The sequence below is a fragment of the Pristis pectinata genome, chromosome 2 (genome assembly GCF_009764475.1).
Source record: "Pristis pectinata isolate sPriPec2 chromosome 2, sPriPec2.1.pri, whole genome shotgun sequence".
NCBI lineage: Eukaryota > Metazoa > Chordata > Chondrichthyes > Rhinopristiformes > Pristidae > Pristis > Pristis pectinata.
In genome coordinates, this window is record NC_067406.1 from 55,065,996 (window position 1) to 55,083,445 (window position 17,450).

The 17,450-nt window shown below is 40.1% G+C and overlaps 1 protein-coding gene across 1 annotated transcript in view; it reads right to left on the reverse strand.

Moving 5' to 3' along the window:
- The window catches only part of adamts6 (ADAM metallopeptidase with thrombospondin type 1 motif, 6), a 205,852-nt gene that overhangs the window by 154,731 nt on the left and 33,671 nt on the right, over window positions 1–17,450 (reverse strand). The gene's annotated exons all lie outside the window — the stretch shown is intronic.

A 17,450-nucleotide genomic window follows, 5' to 3' on the forward strand; every position in this document is an offset into this window, starting at 1 on the left:
TACCTAAGATGTTAATTTGAAGAAAATAAATTTGAATAGAAAGAATGTCAAACATTTTCTACTATTTTCTGCTGTGCTTAGTAATCAAGAAGAAGGAACTGGAATTTACATACAGCCTACAATCTAAATGTAAGCATCTCTTCATGGAAATTATCCTCCTATTCACAACAAGATATACAGTGGCATGCAAAAGTTTGGGCACCCCTGGTCAAAATTTCTGTTACTGTGAATAGCTAAGCCAGTAAAAGATGACCTGATTTCCAAAAGGCATAAAGTTAAAGATGACACATTTCTTTACAAGATTACTTTTTTATTTCCATCTTTTACAGTTTCAAAATAACAAAAAAGGAAAAAGGGCCCGAAGCAAAAGTTTGGGCACCCTGCATGGTCAGTACTTAGTAACACCCCCTTTGGCAAGTAACACAGCTTGTAAACACTTTCTGTAGCCAGCTAAGAGTCTTTCAATTCTTGTTTGGGGGATTTTCGCCCATTCTTCCTTACAAAAGGCTTCTAGTTCTGTGAGATTCTTGGGCCGTCTTGCATGCACTGCTCTTTTGAGGTCTATCCACAGATTTTCAATGATGTTTAGGTCGGGGGACTGTGAGGGCCATAGCAAAACCTTCAGCTTGTGCCTCTTGAGGTAGTCCATTGTGGATTTTGAGGTGTGTTTAGGATCGTTATCCTGTTGTAGAAGCCATCCTCTTTTCATCTTCAGCTTTTTTACAGACGGTGTGATGTTTGCTTCCAGAATTTGCTGGTATTTAATTGAATTCATTCTTCCCTCTACCAGTGAAATGTTCCCCGTGCCACTGGCTGCAATACAAGCCCAAAGCATGATTGATCCACCCCTGTGCTTAACAGTTGGAGAGGTGTTCTTTTCATGAAATTCTGCACCCTTTTTTCTTCAAACATACCTTTGTTCATTGCGGCCAAAAAGTTCTATCTTAACTTCATCAGTGCACAGAACTTGTTTCCAAAATGCATCAGGCTTGTTTAGATGTTTCTTTGCAAACTTCTGACGCTGTGTTTTGTGGTGAGGATGCAGGAAAGGTTTTCTTCTGATGACTCTTCCATGAAGGTCATATTTGTGCAGGTGTCTCTGCACAGTAGAACAGTGCACCACCACTCCAGAGTCTGCTAAATCTTCCTGAAGGTCTTTTGCAGTCAAACGGGGGTTTTGATGGCCTTTCTAGCAATCCTATGAGCAGCTCTCTCGGAAAGTTTTCTTGGTCTTCCAGACCTCAACTTGACCTCCACTGTTCCTGTTAACTGCCATATCTTAATTACATTACGAACTGAGGAAAGGGCTACCTGAAAACGCTTTGCTATCTTCTTATAGCATTCTCCTGCTTTGTGGGCATCATTTATTTTAATTTTAGAGTGCTAGGAAGCTGCTTAGAGGAGCCCATGGCTGCTGATTGTTGGGACAAGGTTGAGGAGTCAGGGTATGTATAAATCTTTGACATTTGCATCACCTGGCCTTTCCTAACGATGACTGTGAACAAACCATAGCCCTAACAAGCTAATGAAGGTCTGAGTAAAAGTTATCTGCAAGCTCAAATCTCTTGGGGTGCCCAAACTTTTGCATGGTGCTCCTTTCCTTTTTTCACTCTAAAATTGTAGAAAACAAAAGTAATACACTAATCTTGCTTAAAATGTTGAAAAGAATGTTTCATCTTTAACTTTAAGACTTTTGGAATCAGTTCATCTTCTACTCACTTAACTATTCACAGTAACAGAAATTTTGACCAGGGGTGCCCAAACTTTTGCATGCCAGTGTATCTTCTTGGAACACTTCATACTGATTTACATTCTGTAGTCTAAATTAAGCATAACTCTAGCTCAGTATTAAATAGTTTTCCTTCAGGCAGTCTTTCCGTGCCCATTAGAAAAGGACTACAAGATGTAAACACTCTGTGCCTTATTATAATGTACTGCAAGTTATGCTGTATCATTTAAAATGCCAATCATCTTAGATTAATAAAACGTAATTTTCAATCACTTCATCACCTTTTAATACTGTTTTCATAATCCTGAAAGTGAAATCCCTTCAGTTTTCTCAGAATGTAACTTCTACTTATCACAAGTCTATCATACTCATTTCTCAAATCACAAGAATCTGACCAAGAGACAGTTTGTCGGTCTAAACATGTCAGTATGAATGATCGCTGACTCCATTACATATCAGCTTTCAACCTCCCATATTAATATTTGCAGTGCATGGAATTCATTGCTTAAAAAATTCAAATAGTTCCAACATTAAGTCTCCTTACAAATTACCAAACTTTTTCAAGCGAAAGCATTGCTGTAATAATCTGCATATCCTGATGCTGTGGAATTCATCCCATAATATCGCTGGACACAAAGCACAAGAAAAACAGTAACAAAACTTGGGTGCAGGTTACAAAATTACATCTTGTTTTTTGCCAGCTGTAGAACTGTCAAGTTGATTTCTCCAAACAACAGAGTATTCAGCCTACCTGTGACTAGAAATCAGCAGCCAGCAGTGCTTGTATTTTCCATTTTCAGCTCAGCTGCTAATGGAAGTGGCAGAGTGAGAAACAAAGTCACCTTTACAGATGGTCTTCAGCAAATCCTGAGGCAATTACTGAATTCCCACGCAAGATGGGGCTTTTTCATGTGAAAGGGGCATAAAACCATAAATGTTTCGTGATTGTGACACCCTATTAATAGCTTCCCATCATAAGTTTGAATAATTAACGTTCAACTGAAGTTTAAGTAGAACTTGGTTAAACCTGGCTCTAATTTAAAGCTAATATCATTTATGATGTACATTTGAAAAGATATGTGAATTTATGGCTTGTCTGTCATGCAGTAAAGTATTTTTCAATGTAACCAGAGTTTTCTGCAATAAAACATTTATTATCTTCTAAGCCAGATACTTTCACCTTAAAGGGAGAAAAGATTTTGATTGGAAAATAGATAATAGGCACTACTGAATAGAAAACCTATGGTTTCATTTAATAAATTAAACTTTATCATCCTTGTCAATGGCATTGGAAAATATAAATAAACACTTTGCACTTTGTTAAAATACATACTGCCAGGATGTAAAACGTATGATAGAATAAAACCATGTGAAATTAAAACTCTAAATTGACCAGCCACTGTGCCAAGGAGGCTAAGTTAGATTTCATTATTTGGCACTGTGAAGGCATTCCACAGATTCAATCCACACATTAATTAGCTGCAAATCGCTTGCTGTCTGACATTTGCCATGGAGCTGGCAGCTTTTCAGAAACACTTCCAAATAACCAGTTTTGTTTCATCCACATGATTTAGTCTCAATTTATTGGAATCTCACTAATCTAGTCACCCGTTCCACTCATCCTTGTACGGTTCATTAAAACTTTTCTACACATCCTATTTTGCACACTTAGTACTGGTAATACACTGTCAACAATTTCATTTTTACACCTCCAAAGGCAATTATAGTACTTCACACCAGCACTCAAAATGTTTCCTACTCTCTAAACAGTAATGGCCTTACATTATTCAGTTCACAGCTAACATGTATTTGAAAAGTCGATATATGTCATCGCCTTGTTTTATTTTCCAGATATTCATAGTCAAAACTTGGCAAGGTTTATCTCAGCTGAGAGCAAACAGTACAGTACACTAAAATAAAATTAATAGTGCTGGAAATACACAGTGGGTCAGGCAGTATCTGGAGAATAATGTTAATATTTTCAGACAATAGTGTATAATCTGATCTGAAGAAAGATCATCAACCTGAAATATTAACTTTGGGCCAGAATTTGCTGGCATCAACAGACTACCCATGCTTACTGCTAAACAATACTGACCTTGAATGATCTATAGTGTCAGCTTGCTGGTAAGTGCTATCCTAGCCTTAAATGACAAAGCTCTACATGGTATTATGCCTTCAACCCAGATAAGTGTGAAGTGGTTCATTTCGGTAGGTCAAATATGTTGGTGGAATATAGTATTAATGGTAGGACTCTTGGCAGTGTGGAGGATCAGAGGGATCTTGGGGTCCGAGTCCACAGGAAGTTCAAAGCGGCTGCGCAGGTTGACTCTGTGGTTAAGAAGGCATATGGTGTATTGTCCTTCACCAATCGGGGAATTGAATTTAGGAGCCGTGAGGTATTGTTGCAGCTATATAGGTCCCTGGTCAGACCCCACTTGGGGTATTGTGCTCAGTTCTGGTCACCTCACTACAGGAAAGATGTGGAAGCCATAGAGAAGGTGCAGAGGAGATTTACAAGGATGCTGCCTGGAATGCGGAGCATGCCTTATGAAAGCAAGTTGAGGGAACTCGGCCTTTTCTCCTTGGAGCGAAGGAGGATGAGGGGGGACCTAATTGAGGTGTATAAGATGATGAGGGGTATTGATAGGGTACATAGTCAGAGGCTTTTCCCCAGGGCTGAATTGGTGGCCACAAGAGGACATAGGTTTAAGGTGCTGGGGAGTAGATATAGAGGAGATGTCAGGGGTAAGTTTTTTACTCAAAGAGTGGTGAGTGCGTGGAATGGGCTGCCGGAAACGGTGGTGGAGGCTGATGCGACAGGGTCTTTCAAGAGACTGTTAGATAGGTACATGGAGCTGAGTAAAATAGAGGGCTATGGGTAAGCCTAGTAATTTCTAGGGTAGGGACATGTTCGGCATAGCTTTGTGGGCCGAAGAGCCTGAATTGTGCTGTAATTTTTCTATGTTCTAAATGGGTAAACCTGAAGTCAGTCCAGATGAAGGGTCTCGACCCAAAGTGTCAATGGTCCATTTCTATCCATAAATGCTGCTCAACCCACTGAGGTCCTCCAGCATCTCCAGTTTTGCTTCAGATTCCAGCATCTGCAATCTCTTGAGCCTCCATTTCGCTACTCCATTACAAAATCTTTTCAAGGTATGCCCACTTTGAAGAAGTTTTCCTCCTCTCTTCGACAGGAGTTCTATGAGACCCTCTCTCATTGCTCCCCCTCTGTGATCTCCGCTGCTCTCCTGCTCTTCGACTACATTCTTACCCAGACTTGCTAATACAGCCATGTGTCTCAACACGAAACGTCACCTGTCCATTTCCTTCCATAGATGCTGCCTGACCCACTGAGTTCCTCCAGCATCTTGTGTGTTGAAACTTGAAGTTTGGTCCAACAAACAGCTGAAAAATCTTTGACAGTCAGCCAAGTCATTCCCCATGGTTTTGCAAGCTGTCAAACCTGTCAAGGTCTTTGAATACTTTTGAATGCCTCTGATTAAAAATGCTAAATATTTTAAAAAGAATCAAAACACAAAACCATTTTATAACACTTCATTTAACTAAGCTCAATTATTTAATATCAATGCATGCTGCCTGACACCTACTTGGGTCCCTCACAGCCATTCCTCTCCATTGAAATGAATGGCTCAATGTTCCTGCATCAGGGCTTGACCTGGCACAGCTTCAGCACACAGATTCCCCAGCATAACTGCTGAGGAATTGCAGCAAGTCTGCATTCTCCTGGACTCCATGAGGAGTTCAAAACTAGAGCACAGTTTGGGAATCACTGTCAAAAAACAGCCAGCAAATTTAAGAACAGCTGTAAGTGTCTGTGTTGGAATCCCCAATGCAGTGGCACTTGCATGTGGAAATGCTGGTAGTTTGATGTGGATCTACTGGCATTTCCCTACAAGATCCAGGACTTTACCACTTGAGAGATACAGTCTGACCTGAAACACATTTCCAGAATTTTCAGTTCTATTGCAGTGTTCCAACATCGATGGCATCTACTATTTTACACCTTCTATTTCACAAATAAAGTGTCACCATTACTAGTCAACCAAGTATAATCATCTGCCTAGCTAAATGCATGAATGATTTTATGGTTTTGTTCCGTCCTGATCTGCTGAATAATTTTGTACATGATCTGAAAAAGACTAGTATTGCTGTGTTTAACAAACCCCCACCACCCTCTCAGTCAGCACACTCACTATGCATGTCATTCCTGGTCTCCAAGAGACAATGTCATTCCTGGTCTCCAAGAGACACTTTGTATTTTCCACACCCTCCCCTTCTCTGCAACTTAAAACCTGTTTGGATTCTAACTTTTCCCAGTTCAGATAAGTCAACAACATAAAACACTAACTCTTCTGCTCTCTCCACAGATGCTGACTAACCTGCTGAATATTTCCAGCATCTGTAGTTTTTTTGTTTTCAATGACTTGCATCCCCCTACTTTTTGGAAATACTAGAACTATTTTTATATTTCAAAGCATACAAAAAAAGACTAACAAAGCTTCCGTTTTTTAAAGTATCACAGCCACAAAAGATTGCAAGGCAAATATGTTATCAAATATAAGTTGATACGCATCATCAGTGCCTTACTCTCCCCGTTGGGGCCCTTTAATTACAAAGTGCTATGTATTGTTGGACTACTGCACCCCTGACACTAATGGCACTTCCACAATAATAAGCTGTTTTAGGTCACATAGAAAGTAGTGTTAAACATACTACTACTATATTGTGTAGTTATACATTTTCACATGCAATGTATCTTCCTAAATACAAATCTGCCATGTGTCATGCAACTACAAGGCTTCATTATCTTTCATTATAATGTAATGCATGATGACATACTGCTGCATTAATCAATTGTTGATTCTTTCTTTAAAAAAATGCTATGCAGATATAACAACATGAAACATTTGATATAAACTGACAATTATATTTTAAACTTAATCTAATGTTTTGCACTAAGTTAATAGGGATCATGGAAACATCCTTCTGCATGTTTAAATGAATAAGTGCACAAAGAATCTGGTCCAGCTTACTCAAAGTCAAAATACCAGACCTAGAATATATCTAAGTAATCTTTTTATATTGTGAGGAATGAGATACGTTGCCATTTTTTTCCATACCAAAAGAAAATTTTTATAGCTAAATTGTACCTTAAACAGCAATTTAACAGCGACCTGATGAGTAAACATTACAATTCAGAGATTCACAGAAGCCCCTAAACGTAAGCTTAAGATCAAATTGCATTTAATCATAGTGGCACTCAATGCTTTCCCCTTAATTCCACCAGACGGGTTGTTAAAAAACAATGAAGAACCATGTGCCTCAATATCATAAGAGGATTCTTTTTCTTTCTCATCCAAAATGCTGGACAGGTTGAGAGGAGAACACCTAACCTCTGTAGCTAATATGTCCCCTGCATTATTAGGCAACAGTTCAAATATGCTGTTGCCTTAAGATGTGGCCCTTTAGCATTTTCTTAGATTCAGAGGAGGCTGAATAGAATGGCCCTGAATCTGCGTGCAGGGATCTCAATGAAATAAGCTGCACCCATTGTTTCTAATGCAGCAAAACACCAAATTCATTTTTGCCTAATCCTTATAATATTTATGTGCTAACTGTGCTCTTGAAAGAATGGCATTACATGGTAGAGAGCAGGTCCTATGGCAGCACTTGAAGCATTAGTATGAGGGATGATTTGTTTCCACATATGGTTGGGAAACCCATTAGATATTCACTGCCACAGCATTGGGAGGAAATGGCAAAGGAAAGCTCAAAGTCAAGCCAAGAGAATCGGCAAGTTTACATAGTTTCTCATTGGAATTCAGATACCCAAATTGTTTCATGACCACACGGAGTGGATACGGTCTCCAACTGAGAGCTTTTCTCGCTGTACTCAGCTTCATCTTCCAGCCACCTGTCTAGCTCTGTGTGCTCTCTGTTCAGTCTTTTAATGATGATGCACTTTGACATGACTGGCTACTAAATGCACCCATAACTGGGAGCAAAAGGATTGTGCAGAAGCTTGATCTCTGCACCTGTAGACTTTGGCAACTGCTACATCCCCTGGAGACATTAGCAATTTCAAAGAAGTGTAAAAAGCAGCAGCATCCAGTAGAAATTAGCAACTAACTAGGATGCAGTTGTAATTTTTTTTAAACAAGGTTCCATCTAGATTGTGAAATCAAGTTCAGATGTGCAAAGCGTTAGCTGTAAATCTGGATTCTAATTTGGTATTATTGGCATCATACCAGGGTCTCATAGACTAATTTCATTTTATGCCTACTCTGCTTGCTTCTACTGGGAATTAAACATGCTCTCAAGCACTCTGTACTCTCACATCATATACATGCAAACATATACATAGAACAGTACAGCACAGAACAGGCCCTTTGGCCCACAATAGTGTGCCAACATAGCTAATCCCTCCTACCTACAGAATGCCCCTATCCCTCTATTTTCCTCGCATTCATGTGCCCATCCAAGCCCCTCTTAAAAGCCCCCAATGAACTTGCCTCCACCATCCTATCAGGCAACCCATTCCAGGCATCCACCACTCTCTCAGTAAAAAACGTACCCCTCAGGTCTGTTCTGAACCTACCCCCCCCCCTCACCTTAAATACATGCCCTCTGGTATTGGATTGCTCAGCAATGGGAAAAAGATGTTGCTTGTCCACCCTATCAATGCCCCTCATAATTTTATACACTTCCAACAGGTCACCCCTCAGCCTCCACCACTCCAGAAAAAAGAGTCCAAGTTTGTCCAGCCTCTCCTGATAGCAAATGCCCTCTAATCCAGGCATTCATGCCCTCGATCCATATATTGCATACCATACTGGAACCAATCATTGCTGAATTTTGTAGCCAGCATCACCAATAATTATGGATTCTACTCTCTTCTTCCTTTACCTCTTGAAGTTAACTGTTGTTGCTTTTCAAATTATGATAATGCCTCAGAGTTTAGCTGCTTGGTTGTGTAGGGATGATAGGGGGTGGCCGTGCTCTGAAGTCTACCGAGTTGCTCATTTGGTTTCTGTTCTGTTATTTTAAAGCTACTGACAAAGGCTAAAATATCTTAGAGGTAGGAAAGGGAATATGCAAGTGGGTTTTTACTTATGATCACTGTCTGAGACTAACAGCAGCTAGATGAGCACTTCTCTGAACTCCAACAAGGACTGAATCAGGCTTGACGATGATGTATTGTACAGTTAAACACACTTATAGTTGCTGGCCAGGTTCTTCCATGAATGTGATCACTTGAAGTGCCTCGAACTAATGGAAAAATAGCTTTATGGAGAGGAAAAAAAACAGCCAAAAAAGCACAACTTATAATTACTATTAAGGGAAAAACCAACAAGCAAAATTATACTCACAGAATGAATTCTTCTATTTATTTTTATTTTAGAATGAATTTTATACTTTTCAAAGTGAAGGGTGGAATTTGTAAATCTTTTCCATCCATTTAAAAAATTTCATTATTCTTTTCAAAACCCTCTATGGTCTCATCCCTGGCTGCCTTTGTAATCCTCTTCTGTCATAAAATCTTCAAGATATATGCCCTTCTCTCACTCTGGCCTCCTGAGAACATCTTAGAAGAAAGTTTGAGGAGGCAATTCCAGAGCTGAGGTCTGGTTAGCTGAATGCCTGGTTGCTAATGGTGGAGTGATAGAAAGCCCTAAGAATTACATAGAAGGCCCTAAGAGTGATAGAAGGCCCTAAGAATTTAAAAGGACCAGATTGAATCAGCGGCTTTTGACGCCATTCCTGGACTATTATACTACTTTTTCTCATGGGATTTCATTCTATAAACTTTTGTGCAAATAGTTGAACTTTCTTTGCCTCCAGCATTACCATTGCCATCAATGGAACCACCCTAACTGAAGCACTTACAAGAAGAGAATCACCAAAAGCACAGCAGCCTGGTTAGCTTATATGCTCAGCTACCACAAATCCAGATGCAACTTTTGAACATCTTTCTGCAGATTCAGGGAAATGAAGTTCTGATGAAAGATCATATTATTATATTCAGATAATATGCTGAATATTTCCAGCTTTTAGTTTTTTATTTCAGATTTCCAGCATCTGAAATACTTTATTTGATTTGAAAACAGCAATTCAGTTACTTATTTCTGTGTATGAATACTTTGTATTCAATTGGATGACAGTCAAGTGATGTATTTACACAGCACCTAGACATCTATCGTGAAAATAGTCTCACCAAGAAGCTGGAGGACTCCACGTGTGCATTTGAGAGCTCATTCTTCATAAATAAGCCACCATATTTTGAACTTTTGAGCATTTGTTAAGGCTCTGTACAGGGTGAGCTAGGACAAGCCGCACCAAAAAAAAACTCCTCCATAAGCCTTTGACAGATGGCAAAATCCTGACCCCGAAGCTGTCAAGATGTTTCAAGACACCTGGCTTCAGAAGCATTTAAAAAGGTTAAAAAAATGATTAAAAAATATTTAAAAGATTTAAAGATCAACCAAAAGCTCTTCAGTGCACCAGTAAATAATTCAAAACATTAACCCAAACACGAATAACTTAAAAAAAAAACTTGCTTGCCTTATTCTTCCTTTATTGCAAATGGATGGGTTCACACATCCTGTACCACTTCAAATGTGGTGCAGGATCCAGAGCAGATACACCAACATAAATCTAAACCAGCTTCTGCTCTGTCTTTGGACCTCGGGCAGAGTTCAGCATCAGAGCTCAATTATGAAACTGCCAAAGGAACTCAGCCAACAAGTTTGGGACTTCTGCATTTGCATAGGACTCCTGAATCTTGCCAGCACTCACGCTGAAAAATGCCAGTAGTTCCATGTGGAATCTCTGCAAAAACACAGCTAAACCCTGGTCACTGTTGCACCTAACTATCAATAGACATGGGGAACTATTTTCAGATACAGAGTACAATGCTTGGTGCAAAACATAACCTGCTTCCAAATTGCTCAGGAAAACAGCAATGAGTGAGTAACAGCTCTGGATTATGCAGTCTCAAGCCTTCATATGTATTTTTCCTTTGCATTCATTTTTGCTCATCACTTCTTAATCATTGTGTCATTAGTAAGAGCTGCTAAACCAGTTGAGATGTCTTTTAAATATGTACTTTCTAATTCGGAAATTTTATATCCCTATAATAATATTATTACACTTCTTTAAATTATCCAGCCCAAGGTAATTTTCTGCTTCCTACCAATACAAACTGAAACGCAGGGCCTAAGCCCCACCCCTCTCCCCCACCACCCTCCTGGCTAATGTACAGTCCTTGGAAAATAAAAATGAAAACCTCAGAACAAGACTACAGTACCAGAGGGACATCAAGGATGGTTGTGTACTCTGCTTCACAGAGACATGGCTCACTCCCAGCACTCTGGACACAGCGTTCCAGCCCGAGGGCTTCACCATCCACCGCATGGACCAAACGGCGGCATCAGGTAAAAATAGAGGTGGCGGTGTTTGCTTCATGATTAACTCAGGTGGCGGTTCAGTCTCAGTCCTGTTCCTCCCACTTGGAACATCTGATGGTCAAGTGTCATCTATTTTACCTGCCGAGGGAGTTCTCTGCCGTTATCCTGGTAGTGGTGCACATTCCACCCCAGGCGAGTGTCGAGCTGGCACTGGAGGAGCTGAGTACTGTGATCAGCAGTCACGAGACAGCGCACACTGATGCCTTCCCAATCATCACGGGGGACTTCAACCAGGCTAGCTTGAAGAAGTCTCTGACAAACTACCACCAACATGTCATCTGCGGAACCAGAGGAGCCAACACACTCGATCACTGTTACACCATCATCACGAACGCTTACCGTGCCATCCTGTGCCCGCACTTTGGTAAGTCCGATCACCTGGCGTACTTCTACTTCTGATATATAGGCAGAGACTGAGGAACACAACACCAGCAGTGAGGACCGTGAAGGTATGATCAAGGGAGGTGGAGGAGCATTTACAGGACACTTTGAATTGGTGGACTGGACCACATTCAAGAATTCATTGTCATACCTATGTGAATATGCCACAGCCATCACCGACTTCATCAAGACCTGCGTGGATGAGAGTGTGCCTTCGAAAACATACCAAGTCTTCCCAAACCAGAAGCCCTGGATGAATCAGAAGATTTGCTGAGGACTAGATCTATGGCATTCCAGACCAGTGATCCAGAACCCTAAAAGAAGTCCAGGTACGACCTATGGAAGGCCATCGTGAGAGCGAAAAGGCAATTCCGAGTAAAGCTAGAGACACAAATGGATGCACGACAACTGTGGCAGGGTTTGCATGCCATTACTACCTACAAGGTGAAATGTAACAGCATAAATGGCAGTGATGCTTCACTCCCCAATGAGCTCAACACTTTTCTGCACACTTTGAAATGGAGAATAACACTACACCCATGCGAATCCCCACAGCATCTGGCGACCCTGTGATCTCTGTCTCGGAGGCCGATGTCAGAACATCCTTCAACAGGGTGAACCCTTGCAAGGCATCAGGCCCCAATGGTGTACCTGGCAGGGTACTGAAAATCTGTGCCAATTGGATGAAACGTTCAAGCTCTCACTGCTGCAGTTGGAAGTTTCCACCTGCTTCAAAAGGGCATCAATCATACCGGTGCCCAAGAAGAGCAGGGTGAGCTGCCTCAATGATAATTGCCTGGTAGCACTCACATCTACTGTGATGAAGTGCTTTGAGAGGTTGGTCACAGCAGGAATTAACTCCTGCCTGAGCAAGGATCTGGACTAGCTACAATTTGCCTACTGCCACAACAGGTCTATAGTGGATGCAATCTCACTGGCTCTTCACTCGGCTTTGGAGCACCTAGACAACAGCAATACGTCAGGCTGCTCTTTATCGATTACAGCTCAGCGTTGAACATCATCATCCCCTCAGTACTAATCAACAAGCTTCAAAACCTGGGCCTCTGTACCTCCCTCTCCAACTAGATCCTCAACTTCCTTACCGGGAGACCACAGTCAGTGGAGATCAGTAGTAACATCTCCTCCTCGCGTACAATCAACACAGGCGCACCTCAAGGATGCGTGCTTAGCCCACTGCTATACAGTCTCTACGCTTGTGACTGTGTGGCTAGGCACAGTTCAAAAGCCATCTATAAATTCGCCCATGATAACACTGTTGTTGGCAGAATCTCAGATGGTAATGTGGAGGCGTTCGGGAGTGAGATAGATCTGCTGGCTGTGTGGTGTCACATTGTGGACTGCAGAAAGGGGAGGTTGGGAGGACACAAACCAGTCCTCACTGAGGGGTCAGTGGTGGAAAGGGTGAGCAGCTTTAGGTTCCTGGGTGTCAACATCTCAGAGGATCTATCCTGGGCCCATTTGATGCAATCACAAAAAAGGCATGCCAGCGGCTCTACTTCATTAGGAGTTTGAGGAGATTTAGTATGTCACCAAAGACTCTTGCAAATTTCTACAGATGTACGGTGGAGAGCATTCTGGCTGGTTGCATCACAGCCTGGTATGGAGGCTCCAATGTGCAGGATTGCAAGATGCTGCAGAGGGTTCCATCATGGGCACAACCCTCTCCACCATCGAGGACATCTTCAAGAGGCAGTGCCTCAAGAAGGCAGCATCCATCATTAAGGACCCTCACCATCCAGGACATGCCCTCTTCCCTCTTCATATTACTACCATCAGGGAGGAGGTACAGGAGCCTGAAGACCCACACTCAACATTTCAGGAACAGCTTCTTCCCCTCTGCCATCAGATTTCTGAACAGTCCATGAACTCTACTTCATTATTCCTCTTTTGCACTATTTCATTTATTTATTTTTTGGTAGCTTACAGTAACTTTTATGTCTTGCATTGTATTGCTGCTACAAAACAACAAATTTCACTACATACCTCAGTGATAATAAACCTGATTCTGATTCAATATTTTGCAATCTACAACAATTTTGTACTGGAATTACGAATAATAGTGTTGTCAAAGGATCTGGATTATCAAAAGCATTTTAACACTTTACCATTCTAGCAAGAAGAGCACCAGTGCTTAACCATTTTTACCTGATTACAAAGTCCAAACAATTATTCTTTATAATAATAAATTACACCAGAGAAAATAAGCCGCAGAGTCCTAAGCAAAACATTTTTTTCAACACAATGAAAAGCCAGCAATGTATTTCAATTTGCCTCACTTTCAGTTTGGACTCTGAAATTCAGAGGAATTTTGTTTTTTATTTGATACCTCACTACCAAAGATCAGAGTCACAAATCCTTTTCATAATCCACTATCATTGGATTATGGTACATAAAATTCCAACCTGTCATTTTTCTTGCCAAAGTTATTTTTAATAAATGAGGTTATAAAATCACAACTAAATCATATTTAAAGCATACAAACAAATTAATCCATGAATTGTATAAACACATCAACTGGCAAACATGAAAACATTTATGCAAGGCTCATTTGTGAAGCTCCTATTTACACTACAGCAGTTCATACTGTCACATCTTAAATAAATGTGAAAGCTTTTAATTTGTCATTATTTCATCAAAAATGTTCCATTGCATAAGTGAGCTTTCAAGGCACGCAAATGCTGGAGAAATAACATTATAACTTTAATGTGCCTAAGTACCTATACCAGCAACATTTGATCATGATTAAAGGAGATTTATGTAGTATTTAAACAATATTAAATGTTATTATCAGTTATAAACAGGGGTATTTTGAAGTTGGTAAGAGCAATGCTTGATGGTACTGCTTGAGATAAGTCATGATCATAATAGCACACAACCATGTGGTGAACTTTCGGATATATACATATCCTATTGTGTAGTATGTTTACACATGAACCCACTGTACCACCAGTTAGATTATAGGATTTTGGTAATCTCTGTGTGCAAGCATTAGCCAACAGCTTAGCAGAGGTTCCAAGCCTCTGCATTTCATAAGCAGTTACACACTCCACCAGAATAGACCAGCTTGCCAACTTTCTTTCTTTCATGTGGGAAATATCTGTTATGTATTTCTTCCTGATTCTGCAGCTGAAATTAGAACCTAACTACATAAAGAAACCGTAGGCACAAACTTGCTTCCTATTGCTTCATGGCAAAATTCCTTGAAGGTAATACCTTGCAACTCCATGGAGCTATTTTTGATTCTAATTTATACAAGCATTGTTATGTTGTACATTATCTGCTTTAATTAATGCCAAAGTCAACAGTTCTAGTACCAATAATTGTACTATAACATTGATTGTATAAATCAGCCTTTAAAAAATGTCCAGGTTATATATAAATTTTCCAACTCATATTTCCAAAGTGACAAACAATGATTCCCAAGATTTCTCCAAATCTATCTAGGCAAAGCAATTTCCCCACATGGTATATCATAAGAGTCAACAATGTTGTTAGAAGTTTCTAAGAAATAGCCCATTTCACCATAGAAAGGTGGAGGGATAATGTGTAGTTTCCTTTGCTATTGGATTTTCTGTTGATATCTGTTAATATGATTACATTCATATTACCCTAATTACAGATCAAAGTGATAATGGTCAAAGCTACAAATGTACTATTTACAAGTTTCCTAAAATATTTATATGTGTAAAGCAGAATTCTAATACAATTTCAAATAATGATGTTCTTTATCATAGATCAGCTTCAGCTTCCACCAATATGTGTAATTACATACCACACCAATTTGAAAAAGCAAGCATTTTAAAATTTTTGCTTCCATTCTGCCATTCTGTCCCAGACCAATCTACAATCACATTCCATTAAGTCTTTATCTCAGTCCAAATAGGGAACTGATAATACAAAATATGCAAACAGGACATACCTTCAACAACAAGAAAATATCCTAATTTTTAAAGACAGCTTTTTCCTTTGGTATTTCATGTTAAACATAAATAGTGTCACATGGGACTGCATTTCTAGGTCTAGTGTTTTTGGCTGTGACTATAAATGTTTTCTCTGCAGTGACATTTTCTCGTGTGTGAAGAAAGACATACATCTGACTTACTGAGTTTATTAGATAACAAACTGCAAGTGTGCTACCACATACCAGTATGTTCTGCTCATACTGCCTTGCAGCTAAAAACAGATATCCCTGCTTGTGACATCTGGGAATGGGGCCCAGTAACTCCAAGCATGGTTACCAGGAGTGATACTGTAACTTTCACTGGGCCAAATACAGTGTAATTGCAAAATTCATATGGCCGAAAAATGGAAATCAGTGACATCTTGATGCCTGGGTTATAAAATCAATATAAGAGTATATAAAGTAAGATTGGCTACCCAAACCTGGACACAGCAGAGCTGAGCCATCAACTGTCAGATTGGATGGATCACATGAAGTTTTATTGGGTTTTGCTCTTCTTTTCCAAATATCAGCATTGCTCCAACAGCATCTGGCAGAAGCACACAAAATGCTGGAAGAACTCAGCAGGTCAGGCAGCATCTATGGAGGGAAATGGATAGTCGATATTTTGGGTTGAGACCCTTCATCAGGACACTGGTGAAGTCCTGGTGAAGGGTCTTGACCTGAAACATCGACTGTCCATTTCCTTCCATAAATGCTGCCTGACTTGCTTAGTTCCTCCAGCATTCTGTGTGTTGCTCCAGATTTCCAGCATCTGCAGTCTCTCGTGTCAACATCTTGCATAGTCTTTTTTCCTGCAATGCCAGCAACCTCCTTTGCCATTTACCCAGACTTGCTACAAGTAAAATATGTAAGGAATTTACAGATTTCAACACAAGTACAATGGAGGCCACAAGTCTGGTGCCTCTCCTCCCTTCCCCATTCCTTCCCCTTGCCAAAATGCCAAAACCTCCTTTGTTCCCACCTTGCCCAGGTGCTGCAGCCAACTGAAGTGTCTGTAAAGAAAACTGATCAGCTAAAACCCAATAGAGACTGGAGATCAACCTGTTATCTTCCTGACCTATATAGTTCAGCTACTCACTGGCTAAACTGACTAAGCTACAAAGAAAACTGCCGATGTAATCTAAAAGCTAATTACAGATGCAGTTATTACAAATCACTGAATGAGATACATAGAGCAGTGTAGAGTACCGGACCTTCATATCGCTGCCTTCCTGATCACAAATGCAGCAGAGCACCCACCCCACCCCTCAGCTACAGTCAATGCAGGGCCTTGTAAAAACTGTGTACAATTTATGTTTAATTCAAGTTTTTCTTGTGAATGCTGCTTATATGATGCTATGTGCATGTGATGCTACTGCAAATAAGTTTTTCATTGCACCTGTGCACACATGTACTTGTGCATATGACAATAAACTGGACTTGATTAGATAAGACTGGGAAAAAAGGTGGATAAAAAGTACTAATATGAACAAAGGGAATTTCACCTTCACATAAAAACTTGTTTTAATTGATTAGGGAGTTAAAGTAAAAGCTTATTTTAAGCTATTATCAAAAACAGAGCAGTATTCCCACTTATGTTTGACACAAATTCAAAATGCGACTGACTGTAACTTTGCTGGCAGTTGCTCGAACCAAATACTCTTTTACATAATGTTAGTTTGAGAAGCAGCACTGATATTTTCTAAATATGGTACTTGTAAATTTCATGCATTTTGCTGCAGTTAAGTCACAAGTGACATAAAAAGAAAAATATTCAGAAATACATCATATGTTTTAAAATGTATTTTTATTTCTTATTCTCTGGCACAGAATTGCTAGTTTCTCCCAAATAGACAATTAGCTGCATTTGCCTTGCACACAGAAA